The sequence below is a fragment of the Chinchilla lanigera genome, unplaced genomic scaffold, assembly GCF_000276665.1.
Source record: "Chinchilla lanigera isolate Chin_1 unplaced genomic scaffold, ChiLan1.0 scaffold00081, whole genome shotgun sequence".
NCBI classification, from domain to species: domain Eukaryota; kingdom Metazoa; phylum Chordata; class Mammalia; order Rodentia; family Chinchillidae; genus Chinchilla; species Chinchilla lanigera.
Window position 1 is genome coordinate 1,354,772 of NW_004955482.1, and position 18,933 is coordinate 1,373,704.

At 55.0% G+C, this 18,933-nt stretch overlaps 1 protein-coding gene across 8 annotated transcripts in view; it reads left to right on the forward strand.

The window, feature by feature from the left end:
* Nucleotides 1-18,933, forward strand: part of Rimbp2 (RIMS binding protein 2) — a 104,731-nt gene that overhangs the window by 28,144 nt on the left and 57,654 nt on the right. For 7 of the 8 annotated variants that reach the window (XM_013503719.1, XM_013503718.1, XM_013503723.1 and 4 more), the window contains 2 exons: nucleotides 12,728-12,818; nucleotides 16,388-16,509. The gene's annotated coding sequence lies outside the window, so the exon portion shown is untranslated. The remainder of the gene's footprint in view (nucleotides 1-12,727; nucleotides 12,819-16,387; nucleotides 16,510-18,933) is intronic. The other variant, XM_013503720.1, reaches the window with a different exon arrangement.

Here is an 18,933-nt window from a genome sequence, read left to right on the forward strand (position 1 = left end):
GTTCTGCCACCCTGAGCTGTAGCTCTCTGCCATGTGCCACTCTGCCTTATAATCTGCCAAGTACGGACTGAAACCTCCACCTGTAAGCGCCATGAGCTGTAGCTCTCTGCCGTGTGCCACTCTGCCTTATAATCTGCCAAGTACGGACTGAAACCTCCACCTGTAAGTGAAATAAACCTTTCCTTCCTTAATTTGGGGTGTCAGATATTTTGTCCCAGCAGAGAGAAAAAAGTAACCAAGACAGCCATAGTCCCTGCCAAACCTGGACTCGGGTACCATGTGACATCTCTGACCTGCCACCAGTGAGCAGCTGTTTGCCATGAGCAACTGCATCCTCTCACACACCCTTGTTGCCCTCCATTTACCAGGTCTTAGTGCGCTGTGTGGATTTTCTGTGACACCCCAGAGGCAGGAATCAGTCTTTATTCTACACCTGAAGCTCAGAGGCAGGAGCAGCTATGCCCAGGCTATGCTCTCTGCTCTCAGAGCAGCGGGCTGGGGTTGTCCTCTCTGAGTTCAGCCCCATCCCTGCCTGTGGCCTAGGGGCCCTGAGCTGATGGAAGATCGACCTCTCCTGAGCCAGTCCCCTTGGGCTGGGCCTGCAGCTCCCAGCTGGCCTCATCACAGCACTGGAAGGTGGCTGAGGGTGCGTGAGGCTCCAGCCTGCATGGCCCCTTCAGTTTCATGACGAAGCCAGCAAGTTATTTGAGAAATATGTTCTATTAACAGTAAACCACAACCAGCACATCTCAACGTGGGACTCCTGGACCCTCCTAGGTCTGCACCTTCCTTCTTGCCCTGTGATTCCCACACTTGCTTCCTTTTAATTTTGGGTGCTGGGGATGGAACTCAGGGCCTCATGCATGCTAGGCAAGTGCCCTTCCCCTGAGCTACAGCCTTAGCATTTTGAAAAAACTTACTTTGAGACATGTTCTCCCTAAATCGCACAGACTGGTCTATAACTTGCAATCCTCCTGCCTCAGCCTCTAGAATAGCTGGGATTGGGCTGGGGATTTAGCTCAGCAGCACAGCGCCTGCCTGGCAAGCGCAGGCGCAAGGTTGTGGGTTCAATTCCTGGTACTGGAAAAAACAAAACAAAACAAAACAAAACAGAATAGCTGGGATTGCAGCCGTGTACCACCTCGCCATCCTCTGCTGCTCCAGACCAGTCCTTCCACAGAGGCCACCTGCCCTTGGGCCATCGCTGGGCCCTAGTAGTAAACAATTGCTGACTTCACTTCAGCTCCCAGCTGAGTTAACGCTGCCCCTCCTTCCTGGGGCCTCAGGGTCCTCACTGGGACACCCTGCCTGCTCGCATGCCTTGGCCTGGCTGGAGGGGAGGCACCAGTAGCTGCCATCTCTCTATCAGTCACAGGGTCACCTCAGGCAGACGCGCCCCGCTCCCCCTTCTGCTGAAGGAGAGAGGTGCATCTGCAGGAAGTTGCACAGCGTTGTGATCCCATCTGTCCGCACCTGTCAGCCTGCGGAAGTGTTCGCTTTTGATTTATCTGCAGCGCTCATTGACACGTGTCATTAGTGAGCTCTTCTCAAGAGGCAGTGAGGGGGCCCGGATGCTCTCAGGAGCGGCCTGCAACCAGGTGGCTGCTGGCTTGTTACTGTCCTGCCTTTGTCCCACTCCTAGGTGGACTGAACTGAACCCTTCCATCACAGCTGTAGCAGGAAAGGCCCCTGTTCTGTGCCTGGCATAGTCGGCTGCCACTGGAGCATGTGTGTATGTAACCTGATGGGGTCATTGCTATGCCACTCTCACTTGGAAGCTGGGGAAACTGAGTCATGGGAAGCTAAGGATTCTCTCAGAGCCCTAGCTCAAACATAGAGGCAGGGCCTGAGGGAGACTGGCTCCAGCCTGTGGTGCTGTTCCTGGATAGAGGCAGTGTTGGGAAAGGTGTCCATACTGTCCCCGGTGTTACGGCTCACATCTAAAGCAGCCCTCCAAAGCCTTTATCTAGAGCAACCCTCCAAAGTCTTGTCTGCCCAGAGGGGGCTTTTGAAGGGTGACTGGACGGGAGAGCTGCCCAGTGGAGGATGTGCATGTCCTACCTCTGTGCATCCATCCATGGGTGAGTTCAGAGTTGAATGTACTGTGGGAAGTGGGTCTGATCGGAGGTGGATCACCTGAGTCATGACCCAGAAGGTTTATCTCCTCCATGGCTCCTCCCTCCTTTCTGCACTTCCTATCTGCCCTGTCTTGAGCAGCTCTCCTCTGCCAGGCCCCTCTGCCATCTGCCCTGACTTGGAGCCGGCTGACCATGGACTGAAACTGCTATCCAACGTGAGCCAAAATAAACCTTTTCTCCTTTAAAGAGTGGTGTTGGGTTTGTGTCCTAGCTGCCGGACAGTAACTGAGACAATGGACACTTCCAGGCCAAAGGGAGATTTAAAGGCTTTTTCACATCAGTCTCCCAAGACATTTGTAGCTCATTGGCACTAAATAAATTGCCACCAAACCGGTAGCTTCAGACAGCCTGCTGCTGGGTCTACCTGTGGTGGGGTCAGGGCAGCTCCCCTTGCAGGCCTGGGGGGTGGGGAAGAGCTCAAGCGGTGCATTTTCACAGACAGGCCCGGCCGGTCAGCTGAGTGGCTGTGGCTGCTGCGGCAAAGCTCATCCCCTCGGGGCCCTGCAGGGTGGAGCTCAAGGTCAAGGTGGAAGCCTTCAGGGGCTCCTAGCGAGAGAAGCTTCTCAGGCTTCTTTCCAGCTTCCAGTGCCTGCCAGCAGCCTCTGCAGTCCCTTCGGCTGTAAGGATGTCACCCTGTCTCAGCCTCCATCTTCACAGGCGCTCTCCCTGTGCACAATGAGAATGGACCCCAGGTCCCTAAGGCCTAAGACCACCTGATCCAGTGGGTGGGAATCTGTCCCCCTGAGGACAGGTCTCTGCACAGATATGCTCTTTGTCCCTTTGCTGTTAATGAAGACCTGGCCAGACAGGGCGACATCGTCTGTCACCAGGGCAGCTGTACCTTAGAGTAAATGAAAAGAAAAGAAAAGGAAAATCCTCCATTTAAAGGACAGAATTGCTCAAAGCCCAGAGCCATGTACAGAAGGCGTGACCCCCACTGGAGCTCTGCGCGGTGCTGTGCTGCTGATTCCCACTCTCTGCTCCTCCTTCCCAAAGCACAGGGCAGAGAGGCACACCTGCTGTGCCATGCGGTCGCCATGGCAACACAAGCTTCCTGCCCGGTGCCGCTTTCTCTTTGTGTACAGCCACGAGCTTGGCTCCCTGAGCTGAGCTGAGTTTCTGAGAGCTGGGCTCGGCTGCCTTTTATGATCACTGCTCAGAATGGAGCCACTGATTATTGAGTTTTGTCAGATACAGAGCCTTATTTCAAGGTCTCCAGCAGTCTCTTTCGTCTGGTTTATGGGACTGGCTTTAGCGTGAGCTGTTTTAGGTAGAACTCTCCCCAAGGGCATGGCTGTGATAGCATCATAAAATGCTTCCTGTGGATCAGAGCAAGGTTGTTGGATAGCTGCCCCCCACAAGTGAGAGAGGACTGATTTAGATTTCATGACATTTACATGTTTTCTGGAGAGCACATTTGCACTTGTGTATTTTCTGTAGTAGGATCCCAGCACTGTTCATGGGAGAGCAGCAGCAGGTGCTTGGTCCTGCTGATGGTTCTGGGTTTGTTGAGTGCCATATACCTCAGAGGTCCCTGGTACCAGGGCAGGGAGGGAGTGCCCTGTAGCCCAAATTACCTCTCATCTCAGCCATTTACCATCACAGCAGCAGCCACCAGGGGCTGGTGGCAAATACCCTTTCTCCTGGTAGGGCTTCACTTGGGCTCTAAAGGTCCCACAGGGGCTGTTTTCTGATTTTCTTAATGGAGGCAGAAGCTCACTGAGGGAGGGATGCAGGGTGGCACTCATGGGCTCAAATCCCAGCTGCCCTGTCACCTTTCCCTGTGACCTCAGCAAGTCACTCCTGCCTCGGACTTCTCTCTGTAAATGGGGGCGGTGATTGCACCTGCTTCACAGAGTCGTTGTGAGCTTTGGATAAGTCAAGGATTGGGAAATGTTAAGAGCAACATATGGTAAGTGGATTAAAATACTTGCTAATTAGATAAATTGAATACGTACCTAACATGCCCTGTGGACCGCTCATTTGTGGGTTTATATCCTTAAGTCTGAGTAGCTGTCATTGAGTCACACCAGTGTTCAAATGGGGATGGGGAAGAATTTAATAACTTCCAGCATTTTTCTGGGCACTTACTACGTGCTATGCTTTGGGGCAAGCACTTCCCGTAAATTGCGGAAGCCAAGGTCATCTAAGCTGATCTCAGAACTTGGAGTTAGCTGGTCCTGGCAGTGCTCTCGGTCAGCACCACGGACAGCGCGCGCATCCGAGAGTTCCCCGACAGCGCACAGGACCTTGGGGCGCCCCCCTGGACAGCACTTGGCACAAGCACACGGGCCTAGGGCTTGTCAGCACCCAGGACAGCGCACCATGGGCTGGGCAGCTTGGGTGGACACAGCCTCATTTTTCTCACTTTTCTCAGTTTCAACCATCGGTGCGACAGAAGCCCTATTACCATGATCCTTTCATCGCTGATTTGTCTGCTAATTTACATATTCCGCTGGTAGAATCAACAAGTGGATTTTTAGGAGACGATGGCCTTGCTGTAGGAATCCCTAGTGTGAGGATTAATGATGCCCAAGTCCTTATCAGCTCACCAATAAATAGCTCTTAAGAGCACTGTGGGAAGAGATTACTCTTGCCATTATTCTAACCATTATCTTTACTATCATTGTTCTGGGAAGTGTCTTGTTATATTTTAGACAAATCTTATTCTAAGCTATTGTCGTTGTGTAATTGTCTTGGAAAAATTAGCAATGAACCCATGTGCATTGCCCCAAAAGTGCCATGGCTTTTGAGGTCACAACACCAAGAGAATTGGTTTCTTTTGAATGAGTCTGAATGCCCCGCCTGCTGCCCCTAACCACCGATGGAGAGGATTATCTGGAGAATGTGGGCCTCAGAGGATGGCTGGTGTTCCCTCCTTTATGAGCTCTTCCCTCATCTCACTGTCCTGCCTTTGTGTCAGGGCAGTGGACATACTTGACAGTGTTGAAGTAATTAGGAGCACAAGCTGCCACCACCCAGTGTAACCTGAAGTCTCAGAGATGGTGCAGGATGGCTGAATGGTGCTCGTACTTGTGGGACATGTGACATTTCTGGACATACCCTTGCCACTGGAAATCTCTTCTAGGCCCATACGGTGTGACTGACCACTAATGTTAGGTAAGGCTGCCAGTCACTTTGTGTCCTAGGGCTGTGATGCTGGAACCCAGTCCAGCCTGTAGGTGACCAAGAGGCCCCTCTGCGGAGAGGAGTCTCTTGCATGGGGAGCCTTGCTGAAGCCAGCTCCAGCTCCAGGCAGTCCCGGATGGACTGGGGGAGTGTGGCATACCTGGCATTCTCTGGCCCTGTCTTTCCTCGCCGTCTGTGTATTTCCTTTGATTGAGCATGCACCCTTCCATGAACTGCGCCTAGACTGTCGCTGGGTCTGCTGTCACCTCTAACACTGCACCGTTGTGTTAGCAGTCCTTGCCAAAGCAATGAGATGAGCAAAAAACGCTGTGAAAGGCAAGAATAGGCAAGGAAAGAAATGGGCATGATTTGCATTCTGAAGCAACCAGAAGTTTTGTTTGTTTTAAAAATTATTTGTACGTTTTAATCGACACAAAGTAATTTCACAGAAAATTTTTTATTGTTTACATTACTTTCTCTCATGCAGCACTGGCGTCTGCACCCTGGCTGGCACAGGGCGGTGAGCGGGAAGCCCTCAGGGGAAGTCAGCTGTGGGAAGCATCCCAGAGGCTCCAAAGGCCTGCTGATGTGAACCCTTGTCCTGCCATCCAGCTGCTCTGTGGTCTGAGCGGCTTATTTCCACTCACCCCTCCCAGCACAACTGGGACACTTGGTGGGGATTCAGGCCTCTGGTGTGGCTTGCACCCTTACATCTGGGGCTCTGGTTGGGTCTCCCTCCTGCTTGCACTCAATTCCGTGTCACTCTTGAAGAGTGAGATCAAGCTGGGTGTGATGGCGCATGCTTGGAACCCCAGCACTCCCAGAGGGCTGAGGCAGGAGGATCACAAGGATTGAAAGTTTAGCTAGGCCCTGTCTCAAAAAAGTAAAAATAAAAATGGGCTGGGGATATAGCTCAGAGTGAAGGCCCTGGGTTCAAGCTGCAGAACCACACATATAGAGTGAGACCAAGCCACGCCTTCATTGCTCACTATCTACTCAGTCAATAGGGTGGACACAAAGCTGGGCATGGTGGCCCATACCTGAAATCCCAGCACTTGGGAGGCTGAGGCAGGAGGATCATTGTGAATTTGAGACCAGCCTGGGCTACAAAACGAGCTCAAGGCCAGCTTGAATTGCATAGTGAGACCCTGTCTCGAAAAGACAAAAAAAGAAAAAAATGTGGACACAGCAGCTGTTCTGAGTCAGGCGCCATGGGGTTGGAAATGGACAGCAGAGGAGCACTGTCTTCCAGAAAGCCAGCGAGGCTGCCTTGGGCCCCAGCTGAGCTCTGTGCTTCCTGCTGCAGAACATGCTGAGTCCCCGTGTGCTACCAGCCGGCTCGTGATGACTCGTGCAAACTGTTGCAGCATTTGTGTCTCGTGATGTCATTTTAACTTTCCCTGTATTCACGGCCCCCGCTTCTCCAAGTAGACCGAAAGTTTCAAGGACAGAAGCACCTCTTATGTCTTTTGCAATGCTTTGATTTTTGCTCGAAATACCTGCCCTCCCTGGTTACAGACACGGAGTTAGATACCCTATGTCGGGCTCCTGACCAGTTACCTAGGATTATTTAATTAGGGGCAATGAAGTTACTAGTAGGGAGCTAGCAGTTTGTTTGGATACTTTTTGCAGAATTGCTGTCACTAAGTCAGTTTTGCAGAAGTGAATTGAGCAATATCTCAGGCACAGATGCTGATCTGGAGCAGGGAGTGGCAGACCGTCTTATCCCATGGGAACAAAGGCTATGGTGGGCAGGCAGGACGTAATCTGCAGGTGCTCTGTGGGAAAAATGCTTGAAGACATTTCACAGCCCCAGAGGCTGGGGAGAGTGAGACCTTAGCTTCAGCTGTGGAGGGGCAGCAAAAGGCTTTGAAATGATACACAGCATCCTTAGACTGGGACTGCATCTGATCCACAAGATGGGACGTGGGGACCATTCCGGAAGTGGTGGCAAAGGCGGAGGGTGAGAACTCAGACAAGGAAGGTGTTCCTGGGCTCTGTGCCTCAGGTTACATTGCTGGAGTTTACCTCCTGCTTTAGTGTGACACGCATGACTCTTCTAACCTCTCCGCTTCCAGGCAGAAGTGAAACAAGGCCAGAGCCCTTGACCCTGTCGCTGTGCCATGCTTGGTGTGACAGGGGTTCCCATGTCTCATGGTGAGGGGGCAGAGGGTGAGCACAGCAAGTCCCTGTCACTGTCCTCAACCCCACGGGAGGTTTGGCAGCCTCTGGCAGGGTGGAGAGGCTTTCAGGACGAGAGTGGAGATTGCAGGGAGGGGCGAGGTCTGTGAGTTCCTGGAATGTAACACGTCTCTCTGGTCCATCCTCACTGGGAAGAGATGAGGATGTTTGGGAGCAGAGGCAGTGGGGTAGTTTCTTGTGACACTGCTTTCCTCAGGTCCCTGGCACCAGGATGAGCTGCTCGAATCCCCAGGTCAGGGCGGGCCTGGGGCTGTGAATCAGGCTTTTCATTTCCGTCTCCAGCAGGGAGCTGCCATCCCCCTGCCCTGCTGGCTGCCTAGGGCCACTGACTCGGTCACCGACTGGGCCACCACCTCAGTCCTGAGGCCGCCCAGGGGAGGCTGTTGCAAGGTGACTTTGTCACCTCGCGTGAGTGGGAGCGGCAAAGCCTGCTCAACAGAACTGTCTGCACTGAGCTCCCAGCACCAGCTATGTCTGCCGTAGCAACAGGAAACGAGGGCTATGGTGAGGTGTGGTGGTGCATGCTGCAATCCTAACACCTGGGAGGCTGATGCAGGAGGACTGCATGTTTAAACCCAGTCTGGGCAACTTTTCAACTTAGCAAGGACCTATCTCAAAAGAAACAAGAAAAAAGTGTGGGGTGTATTTCAGTGTTGAGGCCCAGAGTCCAGTCCTCAGTACCACAAAACAAAAGACAAATCCTAAGTGGATGATAAAGATTTAGGCTAATGGATTGGCTGTGTGGCCTCCTTTACCTTATGTAACCTCTCTGGGCTACAGTTTCTAGAGGGGGTCTAGGTGTGAGGGGGACAGTCAGGACCAAAGACAGCGCATGACTGTTTGCTCCTGACTGTGACCAGACTGGAGTGCGGGTCCAGCATGCCAGATGTCCGACTTTTCACCAGAAAGCACAGACCCTTGTTTGCATCTTAAATGTCCTATTTCCAGATGTTGCCAATGCCTCGGGTGCCACGGGCCACATTGAGCGTCCTAGGCCAAGTCCGGCTGTCTGCACCCTGGTCTCGCCTTGCCTTGCTACAGGGACACACACGGTGCTGTCTGTGTCTGCCCACTGAGGGACTTTGCAGACGTGTGTGTGGTGCCTGTCCACCCTGTATGAATAAAAACACAAACAGCAAATTTGTTGATGGATCCATCCAGAGACGGAGCATGCATGTGTTTGTAATTAGCCATGGAGCTCTACTTTGCCACGAAGAAGGATAACTCAAGTCATTTGTAGGAAAACAACCTTGAAACCATAATTTGAAGTGAAGTAAATTAGGTGCAAGCTTCAGTATCACATGGCTTTCTTAATGAGAATCCAAAAGATATATAACTAAAGAGAAAAATAAAAGAGAGAACAGGAAGTAGGGAGGTTGTTTGCCGCTGGGCAGGGCGCCAAGAGCTGGAGGGAGGGGAGCTATGTTGGGGACGAAGAGAAGGGTTACGACGTGCTGTGTCCAGCACCAGCTCCCCAGGAGGAATGTGATTGTTATGTGCTGCAGACACAGACTAACTAAAAAGTTTGAGGCCTCCCCTGGCTTCAAACTCACTCGCCCCTTTCTGCAGCAGCTCTGCGGTCCTCTTTGCTGAGTGTCCTTAGGTGTGTTGTGGCTGCCTCAACGTCCCAAATTCACTTGAAATGTTCATGGCAATTCTGTCAAATAAAAGGTGACGCTGTCTTCTCACTCACCTCATTCACCGGATCTGGCGCGGTACGGTCTCTGGCTCGGCCCTGAAGTCAAAGTGACTGTGAAGGGGAGACACTGCATGCCTGCTAGGTCCTCCCTGGGTGAAGTGGTCCTACCTGGAGCCCTCCGGGGATGAGGGACAGCAGCCACATTTGGACCATCAGGACCAGAACAGGACACAGCCCTGGGTACAGCAGCCGAGGCTCCCCACATGCAGGGATCTCAGACAAAACATGGGGCAATGCCTAGACTCTGGCAGGGGTTTGTATTTCATTTGTGGAGCTGAGGAATGGCACAAGCGGTGTGTGGTGCTCTCTTGGGGGAAGCCCCAGGGGCAGCTGAGGCCTTGGGCCGGAGATTTCTTCTGTTTGTGGGGCCACGGTGGTGCCAGCATGCGCATCTAGCAGAGATAAACAGTATATACCTCAGCCCAGGCAGCTTGGTGTGTCTGTGTTTGACTCCAGTTGAAAAACCCAGTGCAGCGGTGTCGGAGGACACCCCGTGAGCCGTGATCTGGTCTGAGCACAAGGGCCCTAGGGACCAGAGAACACGACAGGAGATGGCCCGGCTAAGCTCAGAGACATTTGCAAGCACCTTGAGCTCCCTGGGTAAAGAAAATTAAACCAGCAGTGAGTCAGTGAATCAGTTAATCATCAGTCATCCGTCATACTGGCCAGTCCTTGGGGAGAGATCCTGTCCTTTGTGACTGAGTCTGGGGGACAGAGTGAGGCGCTCCCTCCACATAGTGACACCACTGTCCCTGGGGCCCAGGCCGGGGAGGTGCTGGTCCCGTGGAGGAGGAGGAGGTTTTCAGAAACAGGGTGATAAACCATCCGCCGAAGGAGGGGCAGATGCTCCTTAAAAAGGCACTTAAATGTGTGTTTTGTTATTCTCGAGGTTCCTTCAAGGCCCACCCTGAGCAGTAGCTGTAATTGATGAGTCCCTGTCTGCAGCTGGGCGAGCTCTGGGCACGAGGTCCTCTTCTTTTTAGGTCGCGACCATAAATTTCCTCATCACAGGCATTTTGGGGTCCTTGCTGGGGCCAGAGATGATCTCTGTCACCTGCCACATGTGGCAGGACAGCCTTGTCCCCTGCAGTGCTCTGTGCATGGGGTCTGGTCCACTCACTCCCTGGGGGCCCCTCCACGCTCTCCACAAGAGGCACTGCCAGGTGGGCACCCGGCCAGCTCTGCGGCTGCAGGGCAGACGTCGTGAGGCATTTCTGGTGGGGATGGGATGTCTGGGGCTTTGGGTCTGGCAGGGGGGAGGCTGGGTCCTGTGGGTTCCTTGATGAGCCTGCACGTCTGGTTGGGCTCTGAGGATGCCTCCTGCCCTCTCCAAGGCCAGACCTGTGCTAGGAGAAAGTCCTTCCCTCTTCCCCTGCAGGCTTACTCACTATGTGTCACCGACCAGGTGGTCGAGTGGATGCAAGTCCTGGTGGGAAGGTGCTCATCTTTGTCGCCCACTGCACCGAGGGTGGCCACCCTGCCCGCAGATGCAGTTTGTGTTCTTGGTGTGGAGACGGCCCTGAACACCGTGCTTCCTGATGGGCCCTCAGGCTGCTCTGGGGCCTGGGGAGACTAGGCCCAGCTCTGACTGAGCAAGGCTGGCTGCCTGAGTAGCCGACGGGCTCTTCTTTCGGGTTCTGGGGGCCCGAGGTCTGAGGGCCAAGTTCTGGCTGGCTTGGCGTCTCAGGAAGACTCTTCCTGGTTTGCAGTGGCTGGGTCTGCACTGTGCCTCTCATGGTGACAGTGAGGGTGGCAGGAAGTGGTCCAGGGAGGCTGGGAGCTGAGTCGCGGTGGGCTCTTGGAGTAGGGCCTGACACATTCCTGTCACTCCTGATGACCGTCTGTAGGCCTCTGGCCCATCTGCCTGCACGGTTCCATTTTGCAATTTTTGCTCCTGATTTTCCCTTCCTCCCTCATACTTACTTTCCCCCCATCATTTTGCTGGAAGAGGCCAGGAATTCCTCATGTGCACATGGTTGCATATTAATGCAGAAGTCTCTGCATCTGACCCCTCCAGCTGGCCTGGGAGGGAGGTGTCAGGCCCAGGGCCTCAGTCAGCTGGCTTGGAGCCGATGGCCAGGGCCGGTGTCCATCTGAAAGGCGAAGCGGGGTCCTGCCCCTTCCTCCTGTGGCGTGAGGTTTTAGATTCAGCAGGCTGCATTCTGCTCTGCACGGGAAACCTGTCCCATGGTGCACTCGTGCCTCCTAAGTCCTAAACCCTCTTACTTTGCATGGGCTTTAAACCCAGAGGCTCTAAGGCTACAGCTGTTTGCAGTGCTTAAGATCCATCCGGGAAGGAAGCTGCTGAATTCCTGTGGGAGGGAGGAGAGCCGTGGGGCTGGGCTGCTGTCTCAATGTAGGTCTGTCCTCAGACTCGAGCAGGGCATGCTGCAGGGGTCGTGGCCCGGTCCAGGCAGCGTGTGGATCACAGATGCCCCTCTGGGCTGTGGTGTGTGTCACTGGGCCCTGGTTTTGGTTGGTGTCAGCACCGCGAAGCCTCCCTCAGGTGAGGTCCACAGTGCTGAAGCCAATCTGTGTGCCCGCACGTGGCCTGGAAGGAGCCACTGTGCTGGCCAAGGACCCATTTTGTCACATTGCGACTCGAAGCCTGTGTCTCTGTAGCCTTTGGGTCTCCAGCATACATGGAGACACAGGGTGGCCCCTCCTCGCCTGGCTCCTTAGGTGATGTCAGGTGACGTCCATGCCCTTAGAAAGGCTCGACGGAGCTGGAGCCAGGCTGCTTCCCTGGGTGGGCAGCTTGTCCCACACAGTGTCACTGTGTTCATCTTGCACTGTGACGGTGATGAGGGTGAGTCTTCCGTGGCCCTGCACTGTCCTAGGATAGAGGACACCCTTAGCTCACCCCCACAGGCTGCCCTACCCCAAGCTCGCATTGCCAAGTGCAGGGGGCACACGCTCCTTCCTGGCCCCATCAGCATGCGTGCGTGGGAGCAGCTGGGCAGGGCCAGGTACAGTGCTCTGCTGGGCTGGCGGGGTCTCCAGGCACATTCAGGCACGGCTCATTCGGAGGGCGACCCAGCTGTGCATCTCTCTGCGACCCCTCCCAGCAGGGTGGTAGGTGGTACCTGTGTACTGGCTCCTCGTGAATGGATTCAGGGCCAGTGCTCTGGGCCCCCTTGGTGGCCTTTGTCTCCCTTTGCTTGGCTGTGCTTGGGTCAGTGTCTTTTGCTCCTGCTCTGGGTTTAGATCCTGAGGTTTTTTGGGTAGGGCTGATTTCATCTGGTTAACAACTGACCTTGCGTCAATGAGGTGGAGTAAACATGAGATAAATGGTGTGAACTTCCTGGACCACCAGCAAGTTGGGGAAAGACCAGCTGCCTTTTCCCACCACTGAGGGCTTGGTGTGGAGTATTTTGTGCTCTTGTCATGGCTTTGCTGTACCCTCAGAAACCAGTCCCAAGTCACCCACGGCTGGGGGCGCACGCAGGGCTGTGCCCAACCCCAGTCCAGCTTCCAGGTCAGAGCTTGAACTTACCACCGGGCCTGCTGCATCCTGTGGGGTTGGAGCGCTCTCACAGTGCCCTTTCTTTTGCCCCAGGAAGATGAACTGAAGATGCTGCTGCCTAGAGGGAGCATGGCCTGAGGCCCTGAGATGCAGGCCTCCCGTGAGGGCCCCTCAGCATGACCAGGTACCCACACTCCCGGGAAGGGAGGGAGGAGGAGTCAGCCATCAGTGTGGACCTTGGCTCTGGCCACGCCTCCTGAGCTGCTTCTTGGGGCCAGCAGCGTCCTTGTTGTATTTAAGACAGGGTCTTACTGTGTAGTCCAGCTGGCACTCAACTCACCATGGAACCCTAGCTGGCCTCAGTTCATGGTTATCCTCCTGCTTCAGCCTCCTGAGTGCTGGGATTATAGGCATGCACCACTACACCTGGCTGTTTAAAACTTCATTCCATCTATCTATCTATCTCTTATCCATCTATGTACACCTATACATCTTATATGTATCTATCATCTGTCTATGTATCTGCCATCTACATATCTATCATTCATGTTTCTATCTCTCATCTATGTATCTATCATTCACATATCTATCATTTATGTTTCTATCTCTCATCTATGTGTGTATCATCTATCTATCTGTCTGTCTATCTGTCTGTCATCTTACAGTGCTGAGTACTGAATCCAATACCTTTCCACTGAGCTAGGTCCCCAGCCCATTTTTGTTTTTTTTTTTTTGCTAAGTTGCCCAGGTGGGGCTCGAACTTGTGACCCTATGTCTAGCAGGTGCTGTGTTCTTAATGAGAGGCCAGATGCAGCCTCTGACATCTGCTGTTGCCCTCACATGCATGCTGTGGCTCCTGCCATGACAGAGGCTGGCCAAGTCTGTGTCCTACCCCAGCCAGCCGCGTCCCATCCCCCCTCACTGTCACTGTGCCACCCTTGGCTGTCCCAGAGCCCACCCACGGGCCAGGGCCAGGGCCTCCACCTGTCCCCGGTTGCGGGGTCCTGCAGCAGCTGTGGCCCTGGCTGGTGGGATGAGATCCCGCCTGCCTTCCTGGCATAGCCTGGTGCAGCAGCTCTTCAGGAAGCCCCACGCGCTGATCTGTTCCGGCCCACTCTGCCCTTGCTGGGGCTCCTGCTTAGAACTCGCACTGCTTGGTCCTCAAAGCCAGCAGATTCCTCCCAGGAGCCTCAACTTCAGAGTCACCTCCTGGTGACGCCGTCTGGCTGCCCTGTCCTGCCCGCCCCGCTCCTCCGCTCCCTGTGACCTTGCCTGGCACTGATGTCACCCTGCCCATCTAGCACACCTTCACCCACGTGTCTGTCTCCACAAGGTGTCACTGTCCCCAAGGCTTTGCCGTCACAGCGGTCTGCGACCTCAGCACCAGGCGAGGGTCTGCTGCTCTGTAGTCATTCGTGGCTGATGGTGGCTCTGAGCCTTTGTGCCCACTGCTCCTCCCACACGCACACCGAGAGAAGCCAGGTCCTAACAATGCACTGGAAATCTAGAAGTGTCTGGTGTGGGACTCACTTTCCTACTTCCTGCCTGGTAATTTTTAAAAGATGTGTATTTTGGAGATTTAGGAATGGCAAAGAGGCAGGAGGTGGTGGAATAGTGTAAAGGCGGCAGAGAACGGTGAGGTGGCCCCATGGGAGGGACACATGGGTCGCTGTGGCCCTACTGTCCGCTTCCAGTGCAGCAGCAAGAGGGCCACAGAGAGATGGTGGGAGCCCATGGCCATCAGTGAGTACGTGGGGGAGGAGAGTGTGGTGTGGACATGCATAGTGCAGACACAGAGTGAAGCATCCCCTGGCCCGCAGCATGAAGGGCATTCCAAACCCCACTATGGCGGGGTGGCCCGGGCCATCGTGACAGTTGCAAACGCCAACCACAAGGATGACTCCTGCAGGGTCGTACGTATATGAGGCTGCTAGTGTAGGCAAGCTCCTGGGGATTCAGTGTTTAATAGGGACAGGGTTTTAGTGTGGGTGACGTGGGGTTCTGAGGGGGACAGGGTGACGGCTGTAAGACCGGGTTTATTTAATGCCATAGAGTCATATCCTTACACACAGTGAAGGTAGCAAAGTGTGATGGGACCCGCCTATAATCCCAGCACTCAGGAAGCTGAGGCAGGAGGATCTCTGCAAGTTTGAGACCAGCCTGGGCTACCTGGTGAGACCTTCCCATGGGCCGTGTGTCCTCATGTCGCAGGTCACTGGACAGGTGGCAGGTGAATGTATAACAAGGAGAGCACTGAGCACAAGCCTGCAGGGACACAGGGTCCTGAGCCCCCAGACACATGTTGGATGATGACCTCTCCTCGGTGACTGTTGCTTGGACTTGCCGTCTGGCTTTCCGTAGCCTGGATGCAGAGAACAGCGCTGACCATCCGAGCTCCCTGTTACTGATGCGAGGAGCCGGGTGGTCGGCGGCCTCTCTGGAGCCTGCACAGGAACGGTGTGACCAGGGCCCGGGGTCGCTCTGGGGCACCTCCCCCTGCAGTCACCTGGTGGGGGCTCGGTAGGTGCCCACGTAGGGCAGCTGCCCCAGGAGCAGGTCGCAGGTCCAGGCTTTCTCATGGAGTGGCTGCCGCAGAGTCCTGAGAGCTCCCTGTCTCTGAAGCCGACGGGGGCGTGAGGCATGTGTGTGTGCAGCGCACAGGTGAACGTGGCCAGTGCCGAGTCCCGGGGAGTGTGGGGCCCCCAGAGCACTGGCCTGGGAATCCACCTCCCAGGGACCCGCTGCCCTGGTGGCTGGAAGTCGAAGGTCTGCCGGAAGTGTGGGAGCTGCGCGGCAGAAAGGACCTCGGCAGCTGGACAGTGTCCGTGATGCCTGTGTGGAGCCACAGCGCCTGCCCTGGTGCTCTAGGATGCAAGGGAATGAGAGGCTGTGATTAGGTGGATGTTGGGGTGGGAGCGGCTCCTTTTCTGAGCAGGGACCGTGGCGAGACTGAGGACAGCCAGCCCCTCTAGGGTGGTGGTCCGAGGGCGGCACGAACGTGTTTTGGGGTTCCTGGGGCAGCTGGGCCTACACATATGGAGTCTTGTGGCCATTTTAACCATGGACTTTTCAGACAGAAACCTGAGTGTATTTACAGAATTTGAGCCCCAATTTTGCATCTATTAGGATTGCCCTGGGTAGAAAGGACAGACAGCAGTTCAAGCTGGTGTAAGCAAATGGGCTTGAGTAACTGGGATCACCTTAACCAGCTGCAGGTACAGCTTGATCTAGGTGTGCAAATGATTCCACCAGAATTCTGGCTTTCCCTCTGCAGCTCTGGGCTCTACCTCGACTTTAATGCTTTGTGCTCAGGTGAGTTCTTCCTTCACGATGACAACTGGTGCAGGAGCTCCAGCCTTCGGTCCTTCACTTGCCAAGTCCAGTGGGCAACACAGTTCCTTGCTCTTATATAAGACTGTAGGGATGTGACTGGGTCACATGACCTCCCCCAACCAATCTGTGTATCCAAGGGATAGGCTTGCACGGATTGGCTGGGCCTGAAGCAATCACTTTGCCTGGGGTGGAGGTAGGTGGGATGAAGAGGGAGACCACAGGTGGAGTGGCCAGGTTGGGTCACATGTGGCCACGCCCTGCAGGTGTGGTCCCCCACAAAGTCCATGGTGGAGGATGAGAAGACTGACAGGAAGTCAGCACTCTTGCTCTGGCAGGAAGCGACAGGTGCCAACTGGGCACAGGCATCCGCCCCAGTTCCTAGGCAGGTGGTAACAACCTCTGCTTCCCCTCTGCTTCTAGGTGAAGGCAGAGTATGCCCAGCCCAGCCTCAGGCTCCCCGTGGTGACCAGACAGTGTGGTTTGGCGTGAAGGAGAAACACCAGCCCCACGCCAAGCTGGAGAACCTAGAACAGGTCCTGAAGGTAGGTGGCTTCGTGCTCGGCTGCAGTGGCCGCTCCAGCGGCTGCTGATTCCAGAGGACACAGTAGCCAAAGCCGTTCTGAAGACTGCATCAAAATGCGGGGCTCTCGGGGCTGTTTTTACCCTTTTGATGGTTTGAAAAGCAATAAATAACAAAATCTGAATGTTTCTGGAAGCAATTCCGCAAAGCCAATTACACATTTCCATTTCTGAGGATGCTAAACACAGCTGAGCAGAGGGGCGGGCAGTGCTCTGGAATGGAAATTGAGCTGACTGCAGTTAGAGCCCAGAGTGTGTTGGTTTTCAAACTTCATGAATTTCAAGCTGTTCCTCAGGTGTTTAATGACCTTGATTGTCAAGAGAATGGCTCTGTCAGAAAATTGCTTGATCCGGATGCAGGTAATTGGGTGTTCTCACACATTCTTAATGAGCCTGGCATCCCTTTCTTATTTAACGGGGATTGATTTGCTGTGGATGTTGTAGAGTTAAGCTGAATCAATCTTTAACATTTCATTTTTTTTAAGTGTTAAAAATTTATTGGATTCTTGTTGTGGGAAATTAAAAAAAACACACAGTAGTCACCTCCGGTCTGCACTGTAGCAGTGTGTTACTTTGGTCTCTTGAGTTCTGCAGGGAGGGAGCGGTGTCACCTTGCCCTTTGTGACCGCGGCGTGGCCTGAGCTCCCGCTCCTGCTCACTGGGGAGTGTCCGAGGCCTGGGGACAGGAGGGATCAGGATGTGGACTGACTGCTAGTTGGGGCAGGGCTTCCTGTCTGTGGCTTGCAGGTGAAGACTTAGGATTAGATGGCAGGACATTGCAGAGTTCTGTGAATGCAGCAGGCCTGTCCAGTTGTACGCTGCACAAGGGTGAGTTTGGTGGTGCGGAATTCCTCCTCTATGCACAATCAAGATGACCTATGCACGCATGCAGGCTGGCCCCCAGCGGGGAGAGCTTCTCTCAGGATGAACGGAGCCTGTCTGGTGCGGGGCAGCTGCCAAACAGGTGCTGTCCACTTCGCCCTCTCCTGGAGACAGCAAAGGTGGACAGGGAATGCTTCTCCACATTACCTCTGAGCTAGGGTGTGCCCCGAGGGGCCACCTCCACCCCACAATGGCCAAGTGGATTTTGAGTGAATGACAGAGAAGATGGACCCAGAATCCAATGATGTGAGTGTCCCAAGGGACCCTTGGCCATGGAGGCCTGGGAGAGGGAGCCCAGCATCTGGTGGGCAGAGGCAGGGGTCTGCAGGACCTCTGTGGGGCGCGTGTGGTGCTGCCTCAGCACCGTGTCGGGGAGCGGCTTGGGGACTGGCTCCCGTTGCTGCTGTGGTGGGACCCAGCGCAGCTCCCTGTGGCTGTGATAGGGCCCCTGAGCATCCACTGAGAGGAGGGGAGGGCTCAAGGTTCCCACCCAGGGCCAGCCAGCAGGGTCGCTTGGCACCCGGAGCGAGGCACAAGTGTCATGGCGGGGTTCAGGCATCAAGGAGGAGGCTGCCAGTGGGGTGCAGAGTGAGCCCCAGGTCCCCATGCTGGCCCTGGTGCTGGCACTGACCCTTCTGCTCTGGGAGCCGTATTCCTCCCAGCCTCGCAGGGACTCCCTGGTGTAAGAGCACACACAGAGGCTCTGAGGAGGCTGCTGGCGTCCAGCTGGTCAGCTCTGCCTCTCATCACTAGCCCTGCTGCTGTGTCACCTTGTGGGGTTGGGCAGCAGAGGGACACAGGCTGCAGGGGCTTCTGAGCCCAGGCACTGGGGCCAGAGAGCTGGAGCGGGTGCACCTCAGACATGTTGTCTACAAAACGGGGAGAAAGCAGAAGTGGACACTAAATGGGGCGAGCTTTTGGGGCTGGGGGTCAGTCCACTGGTTCTGAAGAGAAGGGACGGTCTCGATGCACAGGGCTTAGGGAGGGGGCTGGTGTCGCCTGCTGTGGCTGCTGGAGCCTGCGCTCTTGAACAGCGTGTGCTGAACTTCGGGTACAGGGCTGCTCTTCCTGCCCATCCTGCTGCCCAGTGCGTCCAGGGCCAGTCCACAGCCGAGCTCACTTACCTGCAGGGGGGTCAGCGCACCTGCACGGTGTCAGGGAGCGGCTTGGGTGTGGATGTGGGGACATTTTAGCCCTCATTGTCACAGATGCCACTGAGGGCCATCCCTGACCCAAGTGTGCAGGGGCTTAGGCCTCAACCGTGTGGAGGGAGGTTGGGGAGGGACGGCGTGGAAGCCTGGCAGCAGGCAGGGCTGGCGGTCCAGACATGAGGTGCCCGGGACTCCCACCAGGGCAGGATCTGGGATGAGAGGTGTTGGGCTCTGCTCTGGGTTCCCAGAGAGGCTGCAAGAGGCACTGACTGGTGGGCGTGGACACACATGGGAGTGGGAGCTTTGGAGTCAGGCTTGGGTGAGTGGGGCTGGCGTGGCGTGGGAGCTTTGGGA